The sequence below is a fragment of the Xenopus laevis genome, chromosome 8S, assembly GCF_017654675.1.
Source record: "Xenopus laevis strain J_2021 chromosome 8S, Xenopus_laevis_v10.1, whole genome shotgun sequence".
NCBI lineage: Eukaryota > Metazoa > Chordata > Amphibia > Anura > Pipidae > Xenopus > Xenopus laevis.
Window position 1 is genome coordinate 33802824 of NC_054386.1, and position 20778 is coordinate 33823601.

General features: G+C 43.8%; 1 long non-coding RNA gene and 1 pseudogene across 1 annotated transcript in view; one reads left to right on the forward strand and one right to left on the reverse strand.

The window, feature by feature from the left end:
* LOC108700512 overlaps nucleotides 1-10111 on the forward strand; it is a 43316-nt pseudogene extending 33205 nt beyond the window's left edge.
* The window catches only part of LOC121397671, a 66337-nt gene that overhangs the window by 26081 nt on the left and 19478 nt on the right, over nucleotides 1-20778 (reverse strand). The gene's annotated exons all lie outside the window — the stretch shown is intronic.

Consider the following 20778-nt stretch of genomic DNA (forward strand, 5'->3'; position numbering starts at 1 on the left):
AAGTTGTTTAAAGGGTGCAACGACCTGGACAGTGGCATGCCAGAGGGGGATCAAGGGCAAAAATGTATCTGAAAAATACATTGTTGACACAGCGCTGCGTTTTGTTCTGTAAAGGGCAGAAATCACACTACGTCACTCAGGTGATGTTTCTGGACACGGAATGTGAAAAAGCTCACACAGCTAGGTGGCACTTGGTTAAAGACTGGGCAAACAATGCCTGCAAGGGCAACGTATACAGTAGTGGATACGGAATATATTATTGCTTCTGTAAAAACATCACTCAGGTGATGTTTACGGACACGGAATTATTATTGTTATTTAGACAGAATGTGAAAAACTTCACACAGCTAGGTGGCACTTGCATACCTCCCAACTGTCCCTCTTTTGACCACTCAACCCCCTGTCCCTCTTTTGTACTGGAAAGTCCCTCTTTTCTCTGCACTGAACAGCCAGAAATAAACCAGTTTCTAACTTAATTGGCTTTTGGCAGAGAGCTCAGAACAGCTAACAGGTGCAAATAAGATACTTTGTAACAATTTTGACTCTGGTTGGTGCTGGTAGTGGTGAACTACTAGGAGGAGCAGCACACCAGTCCCACTCCCGAACACAGCTAGACTAATAGCACTGGGCTCTTATAGTAGCAAAGTAAAAAAACAAAAAAGAAAATAAAAGCAGTCCTTACAAGGACTATTGGGTTATTACAGCAGTCAGCAGATGAGATCAGAAGCAGTGCCCATAGCAGCTACATACAGAGCACTGCAGTAGAAGGTAGATTACTAGTCAGCAAAGCTAACTAACCTAAACTCACTGTCCCTCAAATCCCTGCAGAGTTCTGTCCCTACAATACAGAGCAGTATCAAGTAGATTACTAGCCAGCAAAGTTACTATCAACTGTCCCTCAAATCACTAAACAGCTCTCTCCCTACACTAGCTCTTCCAAGCACACACAGGCAGAATGAAAAAACGCTGCAGGGCTTCAGTTTATATATGGAAGGGGAGTGGTCAAGGGGGTGTGGTCCAGGAGGGAGAGCTTCCTGATTGGCTGCCATGTATCTGCTGGTCTGGGGTGAGAGGGCAAAAATAAGCGCCAGCTAACGCGAACCCAAATTGGCGAACGTCGCGCGACGTTCGCGAACATTCGGCGGACGTGAACGGCCGATGTTCGCGGGCGAACAGTCCGCGACATCCCTAATCAGTTATTTGAGTGAGCTCTAATTCATCTGCTCGGAAAGGGAGCCCCCCTATAAGATATATTGGATCATTTGTCACCCAACTGCTGCAAGAAGGCAGAATGAAGAGAAACAGATGCTGAGAGAGGAATAGTGAATATAAACTTGATTATTTCAGAAACATTGCAGAATTTTTAATTGATTGTATTTAGAAAGGTTATTTCTTCAGTATGAGTAAGGTTATATGAAATTTTCCTTTTCGCGATAGTTCCCCTTTAAGGGGCAGATTTGTGCGCATTAAAATGACAGTGGCTCCCAAATTGCCTTCTGTCTATTACCAGTGCACCAGTTGGAGGGGAGTTTTAACTCGCTGAGAGTGGGTCTCACAAATTACGTCCCCTAGTAACTTAAGGTTTAGTTGTCCTTTAAGTTTAATGTAAATGAGAAGAAGCATGCCGTTCTCGGGGGAAGTGCACAAGACAGTTCTGCCTTGCCAGATTTCGGATATACATTTGGTTCCAAGTCACAGAACATAATACAGCGCAAGTCTGTAGACTATCAGAGGTCCTGTGTCTGGTTCCAGGCCAGTTCATTTTGCTCCTTATTGATATCGGGACTGCCCTTGGGACTGGCGGCTCAGTTAGAGTCTCAGAGACAGATGTGCTCTGGTATTCTTTTCTAGGCACCCAAGCCCTAGCCCTTTCTTCCTGAAGCGACTAAGGTTACCTTAGGAGAAAGCTGGAGAAGGTGAGCTCACCTGTCACTGCTTCTCACAACACAACAGCCCATATGGTCCTGATTTTTGACCCTGATAAAGGCAGGAGGTCAGGCCGCAGCCTGGCATCTATTAGCAGAGGGATTGCACAGGGAGTAAGGTAACTTATGGCACAAGGAGGTAGCGCAAAGAACTAAAACAATGACCGATATATTACATGAACCAACTTACATATGATGCCGAGCCAATTGCCTCACATTGGGAAATCTAAATCTCAAACAAGGGTACAGATTTCTGCTTGCAGCCCTGTTCTAAGATTACATTTGAAAGAATCATTATACTGTAATTTCTTCCCTCGGTATCATTGTATTGGAAATAATTAGATGTATATGTCCATCTTGCTGTTCCACTTTGACATTGTTGGTTCAGCCATGTCTAACCTTTCACGTGGCTTAGGCACAAGACTCCTTATCACCTCCCATAGACTTCCTATCCTGTTATAATCTCCTATAAACCTGCTGAGCTGTGGTTCCTGCGAACTAAGTAGAATGGGACTCCCCAAAAACGGGCAACTAAATTCCACATCTGATCACAACCCCAATCCATTCAGGATACACTCAAACCACGACGACTCTTATGCAAGCCCTGTCTCATTACAACTTCGACTTTTGGGTTTACCCGACGCCCTTCTGCCAACAGGACCCTACAGTATACCAGATCATTTGTTCCCCTCTAATAACCTGAGTTTCTAAATGAGAATATGATGCTCCTATACATGCAATAAGCTGTAATGACGATAACAAGGGTTTCTATTCTCAGGATTCTGGTATAGCCCAGAGTGCGAGTTTGTGCGCAGTTGTATCACCAAATCTCAGGAGATGGTGGAAGGCAAGGTGCTAGTTTCTGTGCTGAAAGGACAAGTGTATGTGCTAGGCAGGGAGGCACCCCATTCTCTGTACAACGAGGAGCTGGTCAGGTAAGGGGTCAGGATGTGAAACCTTTCTATAATGATGTCCTCCCTACAGGTTAATGTACAGGCCTACAACAAGAGTTCATGGAACAGGCCCAACTTTCTGTTTGTTGAAGTTGGCCATATGTGTGTGCGTGATACACCAGTATTTGCCTCACCCTGGCCAATGACAAGATCAAAACAGGGGTCGATGCATCAATGTGGTTATTTGCCAGATACTGTATCAGTTGGTAAGGTCAAGAATCTTGCCCCATTCATGCTCCAATAAACTACCGACTTGGTCTGGAGGGTCTGAATAAGTGTAAGCTCCCTGATAAAAGCAGCTGAAGAGCCATCATAGGCTACACAACTATGATATAGAGTATTAATAATGCCAGCTTGCTCTGCTGTCTCACCCTGCTGACTCTACCTTCCTCTTCTATGCCCCCATTCTACTCTGAGTTGCCCCAAGCAATCACCCTATTTGGACCCCCAATGGACAGCTCTGCTCCAGACACTAAGGAGGCCAACCTGCCTTACTGACCCCATCTTGCCCATCTTGTAACTAACCCGCCATTCTTCTTGCTCCATCTTCTACTCTGCAGTGCCCTGAGCAATTGACCCATCCCGACCCCTCATACTTAGATCTATTCCAGACACTCCAGAATTGACACATCAGATATATAAATATTACTGGCTGGCCATTGATATCTATATAAATACAACCCAGCTTCCATGTCAATCTTTGTAACCTCTTCCCAGTTCCAAACTTTGGGTTCTAGTTCTTGCAGAACTTGGGAGTTTGTGGGAGAAGAAAATTTGGGAGGTGCTGCAACATCTGTGAACCTAAGGTTAAGTCCACCTGTATTGAGCGAGCGTGTAGCTTATGAATGGACAAGCCCCTTCCTATGGTGGCTTTCTACATCTTCCGATGTTCCATTCCTCAATTCTAGACACTGTGTATATAACCAGACTTCCGTAGGTGGACTAGGAATGGGTGGGGGGATCTTAAATTATCTTCTCTTTTTCACAACCCCCCCTCCCCGAAACTAACCACCTGGAGCAGCACCCCCCTCCTGTCATCTTCCAAATCAACAGCTTCTCAAACATCCACCCCACTCATTATGTCACTCTCTCACTTGGGGAGACTGAATGGATAAAGTCAAAAGAGAAGAAGCGGAAGGGGGGGGGGCAGAAATATATAAAAGTGAGCACGAGCAGGAGAGAGAGTGGTGGCTTTTATACTTGCCGTGTCTCCAACCAATTGCCTTTTCTTTCTTTCTGATTTCTGCGTTGCTGCTTTGAAAGCTTTTGAATGACAGCATAACTGGAAGCAGGGATGCAAGTAACTAGCGAGGAGCAGCGCAGGGTGGAAATGCCTCCGCACAGTGGGTATAAAGTAACGTAATTATAGAGCAGGTCAGAGCCACTTCACTGAGCAAAAATAAAAGGCAAGAGTTTCTTCTCTTGCTGGTTTTTTTTCTCCTTTATTTTATTTTTTGCACTTTGTACTTTTGTTTCACGTTGAGGGAGGTAAAATCATTCTAAAGTCTTGGGGGGGGTCTCACCATTTAAGGATGATGATAATTTTCAGTAGGGGTGGCGGGAGGGGGGTTCGGCAGCAGTTTGGCTTTACAATTCCAGTGTTTCTGGCTCATGGTAATAGCCAGTTTGATATTAACAGCACGCAGAGAATGAGCAGACAGACTGGAGGATATGTGGGGGTAGTGATGGGATGGGGGAAATTGGAAGCAAAGAAGTAACACTCAAAATCCAAACATGACAGTATAGGTTATTGAGTGTCTGCATATTTGTATTTATACATATGGGAGGGAGGTGCCATAGTGTTTCCCTTAAAACAGTACAGTATGAGGATATAGCTTATTGTGTGCCCAGAACATTCATTCTCTGTATATTTGTATTCATACATATGGGAGGAGGGAATTTTTGTTTATTAGAGTAATACAAATTACAGGTTAAAACAAGCATAAAATAAAATAACAGATTTAACATACTAAATGCAGAACAAATACGCAGACATCATGAAGAGCAATTAAATATTAAATAAACCCAAATACATTTACTATTTTATCTCATATCATAGAAAAAAAAATAAACTTCTCTATACCATAACAGTTACTGTGCTTTGTACTTTCCCAGTGAATTCTCACATCACATAAACCTTAAATGCTGATTATTACCCAACATTAGGAGCGCCTGCACCTCTGAATTTCTGAGGGTTTAAGGGATTTGCTCTGAACATCTTCCCCTTCCCCACTGTATCTCTTCACTTGGATCCCTCTAAGTTCCTGAAAATCTCCATCTTCTTCCAGGAAAAGAAGTTCATCTGTTTTCAATTCTCCTTGTTCCATCTCTGTAGACATTCTCCCCTTTCTCTTCTTGCCCTGATCTTCAGTTATTTCCCCTTCCTGGGGTTGTAGATTGTAAGCGTAACTTTCCTTTACTTTCCCTTTAACTTCTTGTTGCTCCTGATCTTCCTTCTTTTTATCCCTTCCCTTGCCCCCCTTCTCATCTCCTTCTCCTCTGCCAATTCCCCCCAACTCTTACCCTCACGCAGCACATATCTGTTGGACACTTTAATGCTGTTGTCAAAAAGGACCTTCCCTGCCTTTCCTACCACCTTCCACCCTTCTTCCTACTCCCCACTTGCCTTGACTTTGGGGTGCATTCTCTTGGGGAGACTCTCTGTTCTGTCTTTCTGACTTTTCTCCCCTGCCTCCTCTTCCTCACTATCTCCTTCCCTCACTTCTCCTGCATCATTACCTGATTCCAACCTGACTTGTAGTCAGTTGATAGTCACCACCTGTCTCTGGCCTGGTTATGGGAATGGCTCTAAAACTCTCCCATTCCTGCACTCCATCTTCTCCTCATACAGCGCCCAGAATTTCTCCAGTCCAGCCACTGAGAGAGCTTGAAACTGATATTGTACTCAAAATCACAGGCAGTTACAAAGGCATAAATGTCATCTATTCTGGGGTGAAGCCCATGGACTGTTTGATTAAATTGCAGCAAATAAATCTTGCCCCAGGAAACTTCTCCTTCTCCCCATCCCACCTGATTCTCACAACATCCCGCCTTCTGAAAACTTGCCCTTCCAAAGTGCCACTTTGCTGCTCCTGATTAGTGAAGACCTTTTTCCTCCCCCAGACAGGCTGCTGTCCCCCGATATTGGGCTGCATTACTGTATTCTCCCATTCACCATGTGCTCACCCACCAGCCTGCACTCTGTGCCTCCTTCCCCCCAATCTCATCCGTACCACTGGAACCATCTACTCGTGCCCCTCCACCACTCGCCACACATTCTACATTCATACTCTTAGCAGTATCAGTACTGGCAACATGGGCTTTAAACTCAGAGACTGCTCTGTCCTTAGGGGGCTCATTGAGTTTAGGATTCAAGTTCAGGATTATTTAACAGTCTGAGAAGTCACCTGTGTCCCAAATCAGCCTTTATTCTGGTAGAATTCTTCCCAGGGCTTGATAACGTCCATAGTCCAAGCAATGTCCTATTCCACCTCTAACTGAACCATTGTCCTCATGCGCTTGATTCCCCACTAACAAGGCCAGTGCTTTCATTCAGTTCCACCTTCCTCTTCTGCAGACATTCCATAGCTTTAATGGCCTTAATGATTGTATCAGAGACCAACACACTCTCCCCCTTGTGCTGCTTTAGGGAGGCTGAACCCTCATTCAGTTTAGCAAAATCTCTAGCACTCTGGAACCCCAAAGAAATAGAATGTTTTACCTTGTCTGCAGGTACAGCACCTTCATTCCCCCTCAGGGTTTCCTCAGCAACAGATTCTGCAAGTAGTTTGGAGTCCTCCTCCAGTTCTGCTGGCCCTAGGGTTGCCACCTTTTCTGGAAAAAAATACCAGCCTTCCTATATATTTATCTTTTTTCCCTATTAATAACATTGGGATCAGTCATCATTTTTACCGGCCAGGCCAGTAAAATACCAGCCAGGTGGCAACCCTAGCTGGCCCTCCAGCCTTTCCAGCAGCCATGTTAGTTTTGCAGCACACACCCTCTGCAGCACTTTCCGGCTCATGGGCTCTGTCTGCTGGTTTGCTGCTGGAATCACTGCTGGTCTGTACTCCATGGCAGCTCCCTTCCAAGGCATCCCCAGTGCTCAGACATGCTGCCCCCTCCATGATGGCTGCCTCCATGACTGAAACACTAGCCAAGCAGATTGCAGGGCTACTTGTTCCTTCCCCAGTGTCCTGACCAGATTCCCTGGCAGTAATGGCAGAAGTAATCTCAGCTGAGACAGGTATGGCTGTTACAGAGTCCACGGCTTGTGTTGGCCCTCCTGCTTCCCTTCAAGGTACTGTGCTGTTCCCATGCTTTGCACTTTCCTTCTTTCCTGCTGCAGACACGGCCTTTACTTTCCTCTGCAAACTTTTTCTCTTACTTCTTGGCTTCTTTGCTTCCAGAGACTTCACCTGAACTCTGGATTTTACTGCACGTTTTCCAGAACCCACATTTGTTCCTTAGCTTCAGCCCCCCTGCACTTGACAGAAATTTTTTTTCCCTCATTTAAGAGGCAAAAACAACAAAATAGGAAAAGCTTAGCAAAGACTAACCCTGAAATTTCTGTGGCAAATGGATCTCCCCGAGACCCTCACAGGCCTGGGAAAATCACTACTCCAGCAGCAGCATTCTCACTAGCTCTTCACAGTATGGGGGTATAGCTTATTGTGTGCCCAGAATATTCATTCTCTATATATTTGTATTTATACATATGGGAGGAGGGACAGTGGCGTAACTACCGGGGGAGCAGGGGGTGCGATTGGGCCATGGCCTGCACCCCCTCAGGGCCCCCCGGCAGCTCGCACGCCACTGGATTCCGCCCAGAAATCAGCGTATGTGGGGGGGTCCGGCTACACGTCCCGCGCCAGGGCCCGTCCCCCTCTAGTTACGTTACTGAGGAGGGAGGTGCCATACTGTTTCCCTAAGACACTACAGAGTGAGTTAATAGCTTATTGTGTGCCTAGAACATTCCTTCTCTGTATATTTGTATTTATACATATGGGAGGGAGGTGCCATATTGATTGCCATAAAAGCTGTCTGAAGGGCCCTTTACAAAAGACAATAAGCATATAACTGGCTGGAGGAACAACATTTATGTGTAGCCAGCTTTACACTTTTACAATAGACATACAGGGCAATGTATAGGTCTAATAACCCACCCAGCAGTCAGCTGTTTGTTTTCCAACAACAGATCAGTAATGCTACCTGCTGCTGGGCTGTATGGGTTAGTAGACCTGTAGCAAACCTTGCTCATAATACCCTTCTCTCTGTGCATATAACTCACCCACTTACATAGTAAGCACCAATTCTGACATAATTTAATCAAATCGGGCTTCTCTCATCTCCTTTTTTCCCAGCATGGATGTTCAAGGAGATTATGACCCGGCTGACGCCTGCGGATTTATCAGGATCAATGCAGTACGGTAAGGGACAACCATGAGCATTTTCAGGCCAAAAAGCAGTCACACCTTTGCTCATTTGTGTTTCCCTCTGTATATTTGTATCTATACATACAGGAGGGAGATGCCTTTAGACAACATAGGTTATTGTGTGGCCAGGGCATTCATTTTCTGCATTTTTGTATATATACATATGGAAGGGAGGTGCCATAGTGTTTCCTATAAAACAGTACAGTATGAGGGTATAGCTTATTGTGTGCCCAGAACATTCCTTCTCTGTATATTTGTATTTATATATATGGGAGGGAGGTGCCATATTGATTCCCCTAGACAGTAGAGTATGAGGGTATAGCTTATTGTGTGCCCATAAAATTCCATCTCTGTATATTTGTATTTATACATATGGGAAGGAGGTGCCACATTGTTTCCCTTGTACAGTACAGTATGAGGGTATAGCTTATTGTGTGTCCAGAACATTCCTTCTCTGTATATTTGTATTTATACATATGGTGGGAGCTGCCATAGACTGTAGAATAGTACCCGCACACACCACCCGCGCCGGCCCGGGCCTGACTTCCGGGTCTCTTTTCTAGACCTGCCCCTCCAATGATGTCACAAAAGGGGCAGGGCGAGAGTCTATAAAAACTCAAACCGGAAGTCGGAAGCTGGCATTTGGAAGGTCGCAAGCAGTAGGAAGAGCTCAACCTGCACCCGCCCACGACCCGGAAAGGAGCGTGCCAGGTCGGGACGAACCCAACTACCCACCTAACTCAGAGCTGATGGCTGCAGCAATGGCATCTCTAGGGAATCATAAATAAATGCTGATTCTGAGTGCAATAGGGCAGTTCTTATCCTTGAGACTAAGGGCAAATAAAGGCAAGACAGACCTCACTTTATAAAAAAAAAAAAAGGGGGCCCTCTCTGCACTTTAACGGATGGAGTAAGAGGCTAAGCCTTTTCTGGAATTCATCTTTTCTGCATCTGTCATGGCCCCCGTTAGCAGTTCCATAAAAGCCTCTTCAGTGCAGCCATAGAAGGCTTTGAAATGGCTTTTGAATTGGCAGCAGAAGAGCGGCAGGGACTTTTTCTCAAGGCAAGTAATGAACAAACAATGCAAAATTCACTTTATAGTTGATTTTTCTCTCCTTACAAGAAAGCTCCTTGACATATTAAGAAATAAAGTTGACATTTCAACTCTTTCTCTCTCCCTAGCCTAGATACTGATTTCATGTTAATGGATGAGGTGTGTGTGGGGGGGTAACCTCTACTAATTTACTGCCTTCCTCACCGACCCTCCCTCTCTCTTTACAGGTTAAAAGAATATCACCGGCTTCAAAAGGACAAACAAAACTAAATATGACGAGCGAAGGTCATAAATGGATAACATAGTTGCAAACACAGAACAGCAGTGCACCCCATTTCCCCAAGAGCGCGCCTGATAAGAGTCCCCTTTGTGCAGTAAAGCATCAGCCATCCAAAGCACTAAAACCACCTAACGTTACATTTCATAATTCAATTGGAAAGAAAAAAAGGGCTGATGTATTAAACTAGGTTCTAAACTGCACTGGCGCAGTTGCCAATGACAACAATTTGGTTACGTTCAGTCTACTTACTAGTTTTGGGACCCCACCCTAATCTTTTGTAATAAGACTAAGCACCGACTGAAACTACCCCAAGGCTCCCCAGCAGATGCAAGGTCTACTACAAGTAAAGAACTAATAGTAGTAGATTAGGGTAACTTCACCGGTTCAATTTAGCACCAATGTCAGTAAATCAGGCTCCTAGTCCAGAGTAGTATTTGTAGAAGCAATAAAAGTTGCTGGATGTACTGGCATTTGTCTGAAGTCTGGTTATTTCAACATACACCCAGGCTGGTGTATCTGGGGCCCACTGGAAGTCCTGAATCAAAGGGCCTCCAACACCTATTATCAGCAGAGGAAACAAGAGTGGGGTCCAACAGGACCAGGAGGTATAGCAGTATGATTATGGGATGGGGGAGAAATCACAAGGGGGAATGGTCAGGGGCCAGGAATAGAAAGATTAAGGAGCCAGATCAGACAACAGAACTGTTTAGGGATGGGAGGGAAGGACAACATTACAAATTTATCAGAACTGCCGGTAAATTAGAAATGTCGGTAAATTAGAAATGTCGGCCTAGCCCTAGTAGGTCATTGACCAGTTAGGCGAGTTGGGAAACCTTCTCATAAGTTAAAAGGATATCAGCCATCAGAAGTGTACAGATGCACTGGGCCCTGTCCCTCAGACCCTGAAAAGGTCTCATTAGTCATGGGATGTCCAAATGTAGTACTTGCGCAGGGGCCCATAAGCAACAAGTACTGGCACACGCTTAACAAGCTAATTGATTTGGTAGAATCCACAATTCATTAAGGGTGGTGGGAGACGTGGCTACTCGGGGAGATTAGTCGCCCAGCAACAAACCACCTCTTTTCAGGCGACTAATCTCCCCTAAATGTCTTCCCGCTGGCTAGAATGTAAATCGATGTTGGGATGGCACTAGGCTTTTTGAAGTCGCCCAAAGTTTCCTCGTGAGGCAACTTCGGAAAAACGAAGCATTCCGAGTGCCATCCCGCAGGTGATTTACATTCTAACCAGCGGGAAGACATTTAGGGGAGATTAGTTGCCCGAACAGAGGCGAGTTGTCGCTGGGCGACTAATCTCCCCCCCCCCCGATATAGACATGTCTGCCACCACCCTAAAGCTAGATGGTATTTACTGGCAAATGGCAACGCCACATTTCATTATGGACCACAGAATCCACTCATCTGGCATGGCTTCAGGAGTAATCTGATTTCTGGTGGCCAGGTTCAGGCTGATGAGAGGCAAAAATAGTCAGATGTTCAAAAGCCACATAACTGCAAACTGACTCACATGTGATGTGAAGAATCAATTTCAAGGTGAACTGACCCTTCACATGGTCTACACAGGCCTGGTTCAAATACTAGGGCTGCTACCTGAATATTAAACTGGAGAGCCTTGCTTTTCTGAGAACTCTTAGGTGGAATTTACAGGACTCTTTCTTTGGAATGGACAGTACATATAAATGGCTAATAGTAGGAAAATTGTTGAGAGATTCCAACATTTTGAACTGACAAAGAGAAAGCACAGCAAATGCATTGCTCTAGAGATGGCCTATTAATGGTTTTGGAGCTGAATAAAATATAATTTGTTCATCATGTTCATTGGTACAAGCAAAAAAAAATGCTGCTTTATTCACTTTTAAATGGCCCATGCACCCATTGCATGATGGGTCACGGGCTTCCCAAGGCCCTACATGTGCTCCCCTGCTGTGCCAAAATCTCTGTCTGATCTGTAAGCTGGTCAGGCCCGCTGGGGTCACTTCGATCAATATCTAATCTCTGGGCCTCTCCTAGCGGAAGTGATAGTCTATTGCATGCTTGTAATGGCTCCTCTCTTGTGGAAAAGACTAATCTTCCTTAGCTGTACTGTCACCGCAGGTGTCCTGGAGCTCAAGAGATGCCACTGTCCTTAGCGGTGAGGAGAGCAATGCCACGCAGCCCACTTGGAAACAGCAATGAAAGTGAGTGCAGTCAAGCAGATAATGTTGTCCTAATAGCTGCTTTATACACAAAACCCCTTTGTTGCCAGTCTGGGGACTGCCGTTCATTTCTCTGCTCTCTAAGACCTAAATGCCAAAGTTCTGTTCTGTGATAGAATCCAATGAATGAAATCATCCAAAATTTAAATTTCAACCAGGGCTTGGATTTTATCCACATACCAAATCCTGAGCAAAAAGATTTTGCCTAAAATCTGAACTGTATTCTGCATATTCAAGTTTGAGCAAAATCCAAATACACTTGCAAAAATAAACTTTCCACTTCATGAATCTAGTGCATAATATTAACGATTTAGTGAAGACTCTGGGCACCATAACTCTCAACATTAATGGGGAGCATAGGGAGGTACTGTATATTCCCGTGCCTCCACTTGTAAGTTGCCTTCACAGAATTGTAGCCCAAAGCACAACTGGAATGCCTTTCTTGGTTGCACTGGCAGCCTTTTGGACACAAATGATCCCCATTCTGATTTTTATCAGGCTCATTCAGGTACCTAACAGAAAATTTTGTTGGCCAAGCACAAGATAATCCCTTGTATACAGTCAAGAGCACATTGCACATGCCCTAGATCAGGGGTCCCCAACTTTTTTTTTTTTACCCGCAAACACAAGCATGACAATAGTTGGGGGAGCCAAATAAGGGATGTGATTGTCTATTTTGTAGACCTTTTGTGGACTGGCAGCCTACAGGAGACTTTGGCAGTACATCTGATTTTATGCAACTAAAACCTGTCTCCAAGCCCGGAATTCAAAAATAGACACCTGCTTTGAGGCCACTGGGAGCAACATCCAAGTTGTTGGTAAGCAAGATGTTGCTCGCGAGCCACTGGCTGGGGATCAGTGCCCTAGATGCTCCCATAGCCTAAAGCAGTGATCCCCAACCAGTAGCTTGTGAGCAACATGTTGCTCTCCACCCCCTTGGATGTTGCTCTCAGGGTCCTCAAAGGAGGTGCTTATCTTTGAATTCCAAGCTTGAAAGCAAGTTTTAATTGAATAAAAACTAAGTATAGTGCCAAGTAGGCTTGGCAGTCCACATAGGAGCTACCAAATATCCAATCACATCCCTTATTTGACACCCCAAGGGACCTTTTCATGCTTGTGTTGCTCCCCAACTCTTTTTACATTTGAATGTGGCTCACAGTTAAAAAAGTTTGGGGACCCCTGGCCTAAAGTAAACTGACCCACCACTTGATATCTGACCAGGGTCAAGGACATACCTGGTTAATAAAAACACTCTGTCATGCAGAGTCAGCTCATCCATATTTTTCAGGAGTCAGACTCGTTAAAGTCCGGTCACCTAACTACTCATTTATTGAACCCAAAGTCTTCTGATAATATCCAAAGCAGTGGACCAGGAGCATGGATGGGGGGGGGGGGCGAAGTCAAGATGCACCTGGATCATTGAAATGCAGGTTGGCATCTCTGGTCCACTGTTTGGACATTCCAGAATTATTAGAACAACAGTTTGGAGTCTGAATTGGAGAGCTGGAAGATCAGTGTATTGAATGAAACACCAGAGTCGTCAAAATAAAGGTCTACTATTTTTGTGCCTGTTCAAGAGCTCCAAAGGCTTGATATCATTACAGTATTATATTATCCATGAACTCTGCCCACTTCACTTTTAAAAAAAACTGGAAAGCATTTTCCCCTACATTAGTGGGTTTTGGACTTTTTCAGTTGAGGTGATCTTGAAGTCTAACTTTTACTCAGGGTTATTAACAAGGTTACAAATACTGGAAACATTGGTTTATCATAGGGCAGCAAATACATGTTCAAATCTCACCCTAGTTGGTCTTCAAGCTGAGCATTAAGAGGCATCTAGAGGGAGCAAATTCCATTACCTCTAAATAACCTAATTACCCTTTAGATAGGCTGAGGGCTTTCAATCCTCCTGAGGGGGGAACCCCACAGTTTTGGAGCAAATGTCCTACATAAAAAGATGAATAATCACAATGGCAATCCAATGAACAGATAAGAGGAATAAGACACCAGAAACTCTTTATGCACCTCAAATCTAAGACCTCCAATCTAGACAAAGAGTTCATTTCCCCTGTCTTTCAGGACATCTCTGCAATAGAGTCAATTTCCCAAAATGCCAGGGGGCTGCAGTTAGCAGAAATGCCGTTACACATTCTGCTCTTTGAATGGCTTTTTTCCCATCAAGGTGGCTTTGTACAGATTGAGCTTGGATTCCATAGCTTTAGGCCTGCAGCTCACTTCTCAGGCCCTGCTACCAGTCCTTCTGAAAGGACACATTATTTGTGCCCCTCTGAGAGAGGCTGTCAGAGGAGGGGGCTGCCCTTTTCTTAACTGGGATCAGAGATTTAGCAGGATAAATACACACACATACACACCATTACAAAGCCATGGCCTCGGGGGACAGCAGTCAAATTCATAGTGTACCAAAATGACAAGGACCTCATAGAATCCCGAAAAACTAACATGTCCATATGGTCATTTAGAGAAAGAGGGGAACTTATGTCACGCCAAAAGAGTTCCCAGTCTTCCCCTCACCTGCCCTCTTGATCCCAGGGGGCAAGTAGAAAGGGAAAGGTGACTATTTTGTAGATAGGAGAGGACAGGTAGCTCTTTGTGACTTGGCTGTAACAGAATAGCGATCAGTGAAGTGGGGAGCAGCCTTCTGAATTACCCTTGTGCTTTCAGTTAAAAACACAAGGTCACACCTGTTGACATTCGGTATTAAAAAAAGGACCCTGGAAGACTGGTTACAATGGAGATAGACAATGGTTTTATATACTAATGGTCTCTTGCATTAAACACACTAAAGGGAAAGTATAACTTAGTTTGTCCTTATAAATCAAGAAATAGTAGCACCGAAAGAGGTGCTGCTTGGAATCTAACCCAGTACTTGGGCTCTGTTCTCAATTCCAACCTGGGCCATTTGCTTGTTCCCACATTAGCGTCGTTTTTATCAGGTGCTGAGCACTATGGTGATTTGATAGTTAAACGATATTCTCATGTATTCATGAAGCATTAAATTGTAGTCCATTGTGTTACAATTACACGGCCTGCTATCTGCTATCATTACATCTGGGATCAATTTTATTGACAAGATGCACAGTTAATATAGATGTTGTTGTAATACAGAGACATCAAGAGAGCAGAGTAATGCAGAACCCACTAATCCTAAGAGCTTACAGTCTATAATGCATTTTAGCTGAGAATAGTTAACAGGGAAGGCAGTTCTAGTGGTTTAATAAATAATGAGGCAACTTAACATGCTTTCATTAAAGTCTCTTTATCCAGTGCCCTAACTCTAATGTTTCTGTCCCTTTCCACTCCCAACAGTCATAACACAGATTTACTGTCACACGTTAAGCATTTTGGGGGGGGGGGTGTCACGGGTCATAGGGGTTACCACATCCCTCTCTATCCCGCTATTGATCTGTTTTTACCACCCCCTTCCCAAGCACTCTGCCCCCTGGCCTGGGTCCCTTAGAGGCATATCAGAGTACACTCAGGACTCAGCCAATGCCCCCTTTGAGATGCCCCTTGGCAGATGTGGCCTGGAACCTCTGACCCTGCTACAGTCGATATATCCACAAGGCATGGAAGGAGGAGGAACTCTGTGGTAGGTTATGGTACAGCTAGCTGCCTGTTCAGTTATTTGAAAATATTTGAATAAAGGAGCAGAGCCACTAATGAAGGAATTAAAGGGAAGAGGTAAAGAGGGGGGCCTCAGACCCCAGTGACCTTTTATAATGTTAAAGGACCAAATCAAAGTTAACATGAACTTTGTAATGGACTGATCTTATGAAAATGAAAACGCAGCGGTCCTGTCTATATCTGTTACCTTCTGGGTTCAACTGAATCTCACTGGACCTGAACTCAACTACTACTTGGGTGGCCCGGCCTTTCAAAAATCTTCTTGTTTGGAGTCCTTACAGAATGAGTAGATCCTCTGTGCCTGCAAAGTACATAAGTCGCTGAAGAATTGATGTCCCATGCATGCACTTGTCCAGGGCAGGCACAGAGAATGCAGGCCACAGAAACAATATGGTGGTGCCAGTGCAGTTTTAGACGAGAAGGCGTGATTGGCTCAGGGTCTAAAGTAAGCAACTAGAGTAGTGCATTACAACTTGTCATCCACCTACATTGATTCTAGGACTTATAAAGTATATAAAGGAGAAGGAGCTGGTCCAATGTCATGAAGGGTGTGGATGGGGCAGTAGGGTGCCAAGTCATGGCATGAAGGGATGAATCTGGAAGGAATAAGCTGATTAGGGCATGGTTACAGAGGTGCTTAGCAGTGATGTGTGGGCTGGCCGACACACACAGGATTGGTGGGTTTACCCAGGTTCAGCCCAATTTACACATTTCCAGGTTGCAGATTGAGCTCCTCCTTCTGCTCTCCCCGACCGCAACCTTGGCTTCTGCCTCCGGCACATTCTATTTATAGGCGCACACCTGTCCTGCCCTCTTTTGTGACATCAGAAATGGGCAGGTGGGGTGCGGGCTAAAAAACAGTGGTCTTGCCGGGTCGGGTTGCGGGTGGACGGGTTAGGGTCAGGTGCGAACCACACATCATTAGTACCTATGGGATACATGAAGAGCTGGGAGAGAGGTTAGGAGAAATGAATGAGAAATTAAATTTCCAGCAAATTTATAGTACCAGCAATGGTTGGAATTGTACCGGCTAGATTCTGTGAAAAACCATATGAGGAAAATACCCTAATTCCAATCTCATTGCTGGTCTATAGACAATCACATCAGCTCGTTTGTTGACCAAACGAGTAGAAATTCCTGTTAACGATGTGCGTGTCAGGTTTTTCCCGACCTGCACCCGATCTCCCTCCACCTGCGCCCGCTTGAGCCCGACTTCCGGGTTCCTTTTATAGATACGTGCCTACCCGCCCTGCAAATGACATCACAAAAGGGGCAGGGCGAGCAGGAGCTCGTCTATAAAAGTTCAACCCGGAAGCCGCCATTTATAAAAGTTCACCCCCGGAAAGCGGGTGTGAGGTCGGCCCGAACCCACCCAACCCATGCACACCTGTGTATGCCCATCTTTAAAGGAACAGTAACACCCTAAAATTAAAGTGTTTAAAAGGAAAGACAGTATAATGTGTTGTTGCCCTGCACTGGTAAAAATGCTGTGTTTGCTTCAGAAACACAACTATAGTTTATATAAACAAGCTGTTGTGTAGCCATGGGGGCAGCCATTTAAGCACAGGATACAAAGTAGATAACAGATATGTTCTAAAGAATCCCATTGTATACTACTGAGCTTATCTGTTATCTGCTGTGCCTTTTCTCCTTCTTCAGCTTTCAATGGCTGCCCCCATGGCTACACAGCAGCTTGTCTATATAAATTATAGTAGAGTTTCTGAGGCAAACACCCCCAAATTACCAGTGCAGCATAAAAGTACATTATATTTTCATTATATTAAAACATTTTCTTATTTTGGTGTTACTGTCCCTTTAAGTTAATAATAATATATCAAACAGAGCAAGGTTCCCAAACTGAATCATCTCCTTAATGCCCCTTATTTCATTGCTTCTATCATCTTGGCAAAGAAGGAATAAACATTAGATAAGTCGGGGGGGGGGGGGAGTCACAGCACCCCTGAGTCTTTCTCTCCTTTTTCTGCCTTTTGTCACGCTCTCTTGAGTTCAGAAATACCTCTCCTATTTAGCAACAAGTAGCGTCCTTGAAAGGGTTAGAGAGACGTTGGCTGATGCACCAAAGGAGGTTAGCTAAGAATAAAATGAAACTGTGTGCATTATACTCGTAACAATATGATAGTTTGCTAATTATTTAATGCTGTTTTATTCCTGTTCCTTTCTTCCCCCCACCAACCCGTGTGCATTTTTATTTAAAGCTGCCCCTTCTCAGAAAGGAAACGTAGGTCCCATCTGCCAGCTACAGTTTAATGTCTCTTAGCCCATTATCCTATTGCCTGAGCTGGTTGGGCTCTTTTCATAGCTTTTCTTCTTTTTTTTTTCAAAAAAATTTTTTTTACATTTTTTTTTCAATTTCAAAAAGGCTGAGTAGAACTTGCTTAATAGATTAACGTCAGATGTGTGCCGTGCAGACCAATAAAACCTAATGCATTCTCCCTTTGTCTGCAACACTCGCTCACACAGACATTTTCCACTTGAAGGAAACAAAAAAAAAAACACTTAAAACACATCAGCGACAATCCTGCACAAAACAGCCACTTGTTAGCTAATTGTACTGCTTCCTATGGGCCTTCTGCTTCTGCAAACACAAATACACATACACCTAAACAAACGCAAACACTAGAACACAAAGCTGATAGCAACACACAAACACTACAGGGTGTGTAATAACGTATTATTTGTATACTCGGGGCATATTACAGGAACATGCAGAAAGGCTCAGAGGTAAATATACTGAAATATCTGCTAAGATATAAAACGCACTGTTACACCTGAGCTGTGTTCTATACACCTACATATACACAGCACAGTAGAGATACCCTAGCTGCACAGCACCGTAGCATAATATAGAATCCCAATGCACGGTGAAGACTTCGGCATGCAACTAAACTCATATATTCATATAAATGAACTCACTCATATTATAAGGGATAATGTACCCCCCTACTGTAAATGATAAGGATATTAGAAGTCACTGAGGGGTTCTGTGACCATATAAAGGCAAAATGCTGCAGGCTGAGTTATACAGGGAACTCTGAGTATCACTCATGTATTATTAGGGATAATGTACCCCCTACTGTAAATGATAAGAATATTAGAAGTCACTGAGGGGTTCTGTGACCATATAAAGGCACAATGCTGCAGGCTGAGTTATACAGGGAACTCTGAGTATCACTCATGTATTATAAGGGATAATGTACCCCCTACTGTAAATGATAAGGATATTAGAAGTCACTGAGGGGTTCTGTGACCATATAAAGGCACAATGCTGCAGGCTGAGTTATACAGGGAACTCTGAGTATCACTCATGTATTATAAGGGATAATGTACCCCCTACTGTAAATGATAAGGATATTAGAAGTCACTGAGGGGTTCTGTGACCATATAAAGGCACAATGCTGCAGGCTGAGTTATACAGGGAACTCTGAGTATCACTCATGTATTATAAGTGATAATGTACCCACTACTGTAAATGAAATGAAATAAACCCAATAGGATGGTTTTGTTTCCAATAAGAATTAATTGTATCTTTGTTGGGATCAAGTACAAGGTACTGTTTTAGTTTTACAGAGAAAAAGGAAATCATTTTTAAAAACCCCATCTATGGGACTCGGCCTTTCCGTAATTCTGAGCTTTCTGGATAACGGGTTTCCAGATAATAGATGCTCAGGTTTCAAAACACCAAAAGTTTACAGTTATTTGTGGCTTTTCTATCTATCTATCTATCTATCTATCTATCTATCTATCTATCTATCTATCTATCTATCATCTATCTATCTATCTATTATACACAAGCCATAAATAACCTGCAAAATATATCATTATTGTCATCAGTAATAATCTGTGTTTAGTGATATAACGTAACCCAGATGTAAAATAAAAGGATTTTAGAAGTCACCTCGGAGCTCCATGATCTGCAGCATTGTGCCGTTGCATGGTAATGGAACTTCCAACATCCTTAAATTTTATATTAGGTAGACATATTACAAAATAATGTGCTGGAACAAGAACTTTCCTTCTGGATTGATCCCTGCAGCAGTAGTGAAGCTGTTAAAGGAGCTTGCATGTGTTACTGCATTATATGTGTTTCTGTTTCTTTACAACATTTAGCACTGAACAATCTCCAATTTATGTAAAATACAGGAAAAAGGTGACGTCGCTTCAGTATGAAAAAACCTTCCACCTCAGCTGCATGGCAGCCCGGTAAATTTACAAGGAGTTAAATTATACCCTTGGCAGGTATCAATAAGAAGCACTAGGGGGTATTAACTCTTATGCTTCCACAGCCACCCCCTGCCTCTCCATCAACAATACAAAGTGTCGTTTCATATACCCTTTTTATTCCTGCATGTATTTTGTGCCTTTCTCTACAATTTCTCGCAGCGCAGCAGTTACAATCGCCGGGTGCCGGTTATGAATCAAAAGGATTACTGGTTTTGGGTTGGACAGTCCCATCTGTCAAGGCAACTACAGCTTCCCCCCCCTAGCTGTCAGCATGCAGAGCCCGCTGCATTCAACTACATTATAGCAAAAAAGCCAGAGCAAATGGCAGCTGTCAGCGCTATCATCTACGCTGTAATTCACTGTACTTTTTTCCCAACAGCATTTAAATAGCAGTTCTACCTACTGAGCCAATTTGCCCAGATCGTTCCTTTTTTCTTTTATTTCTTTCCCCAATTCTTAAAGATACAGCACACATATTTATCCCCCTGCTGCTTTATGTGTTCGGCTGAGACTATCAAGGCACTTTTTTATTTTAGCAGCAGCTCTCTTCTTTCTAACACCCCCACAATCTCTAGAAAGAGAATTTTTCTGCCGCCCCTCCAATTAAAGGGAAAACCAGCCAACAGTTAAAGGCTCATGGCAAATGTTTACAGAGTTGCGGCCGCTGCACTCCCCCCCCCCATTCTCAAAACACACTAGCCATACACCTCCAATTACTTCTCATTGTAGCCAAAAAAACTAAAGGAGACCCCAGTATAGAAAATTTGCCCTTTTAGTCCTCAATCAAAAATACAGGCGTGGGTTTCAGGCAAGAACAGGATAAAAATGACCCACATCAACATTTTTACCCCTTTTTCTCTTGCAGTGGTTAGATAGGGTAATTTCGTACTGTGTTTTGAATAGTAAAACAAAATTGCTTCATGTGCCATCAAGTGCAAATGCTACAGGGGAAGAAGGTGATGAAAAATTATTATTTCAATGTGTTGAAGACATGGCTGACTTCAAGCAAACTGATTATTTCAGAATAGGCA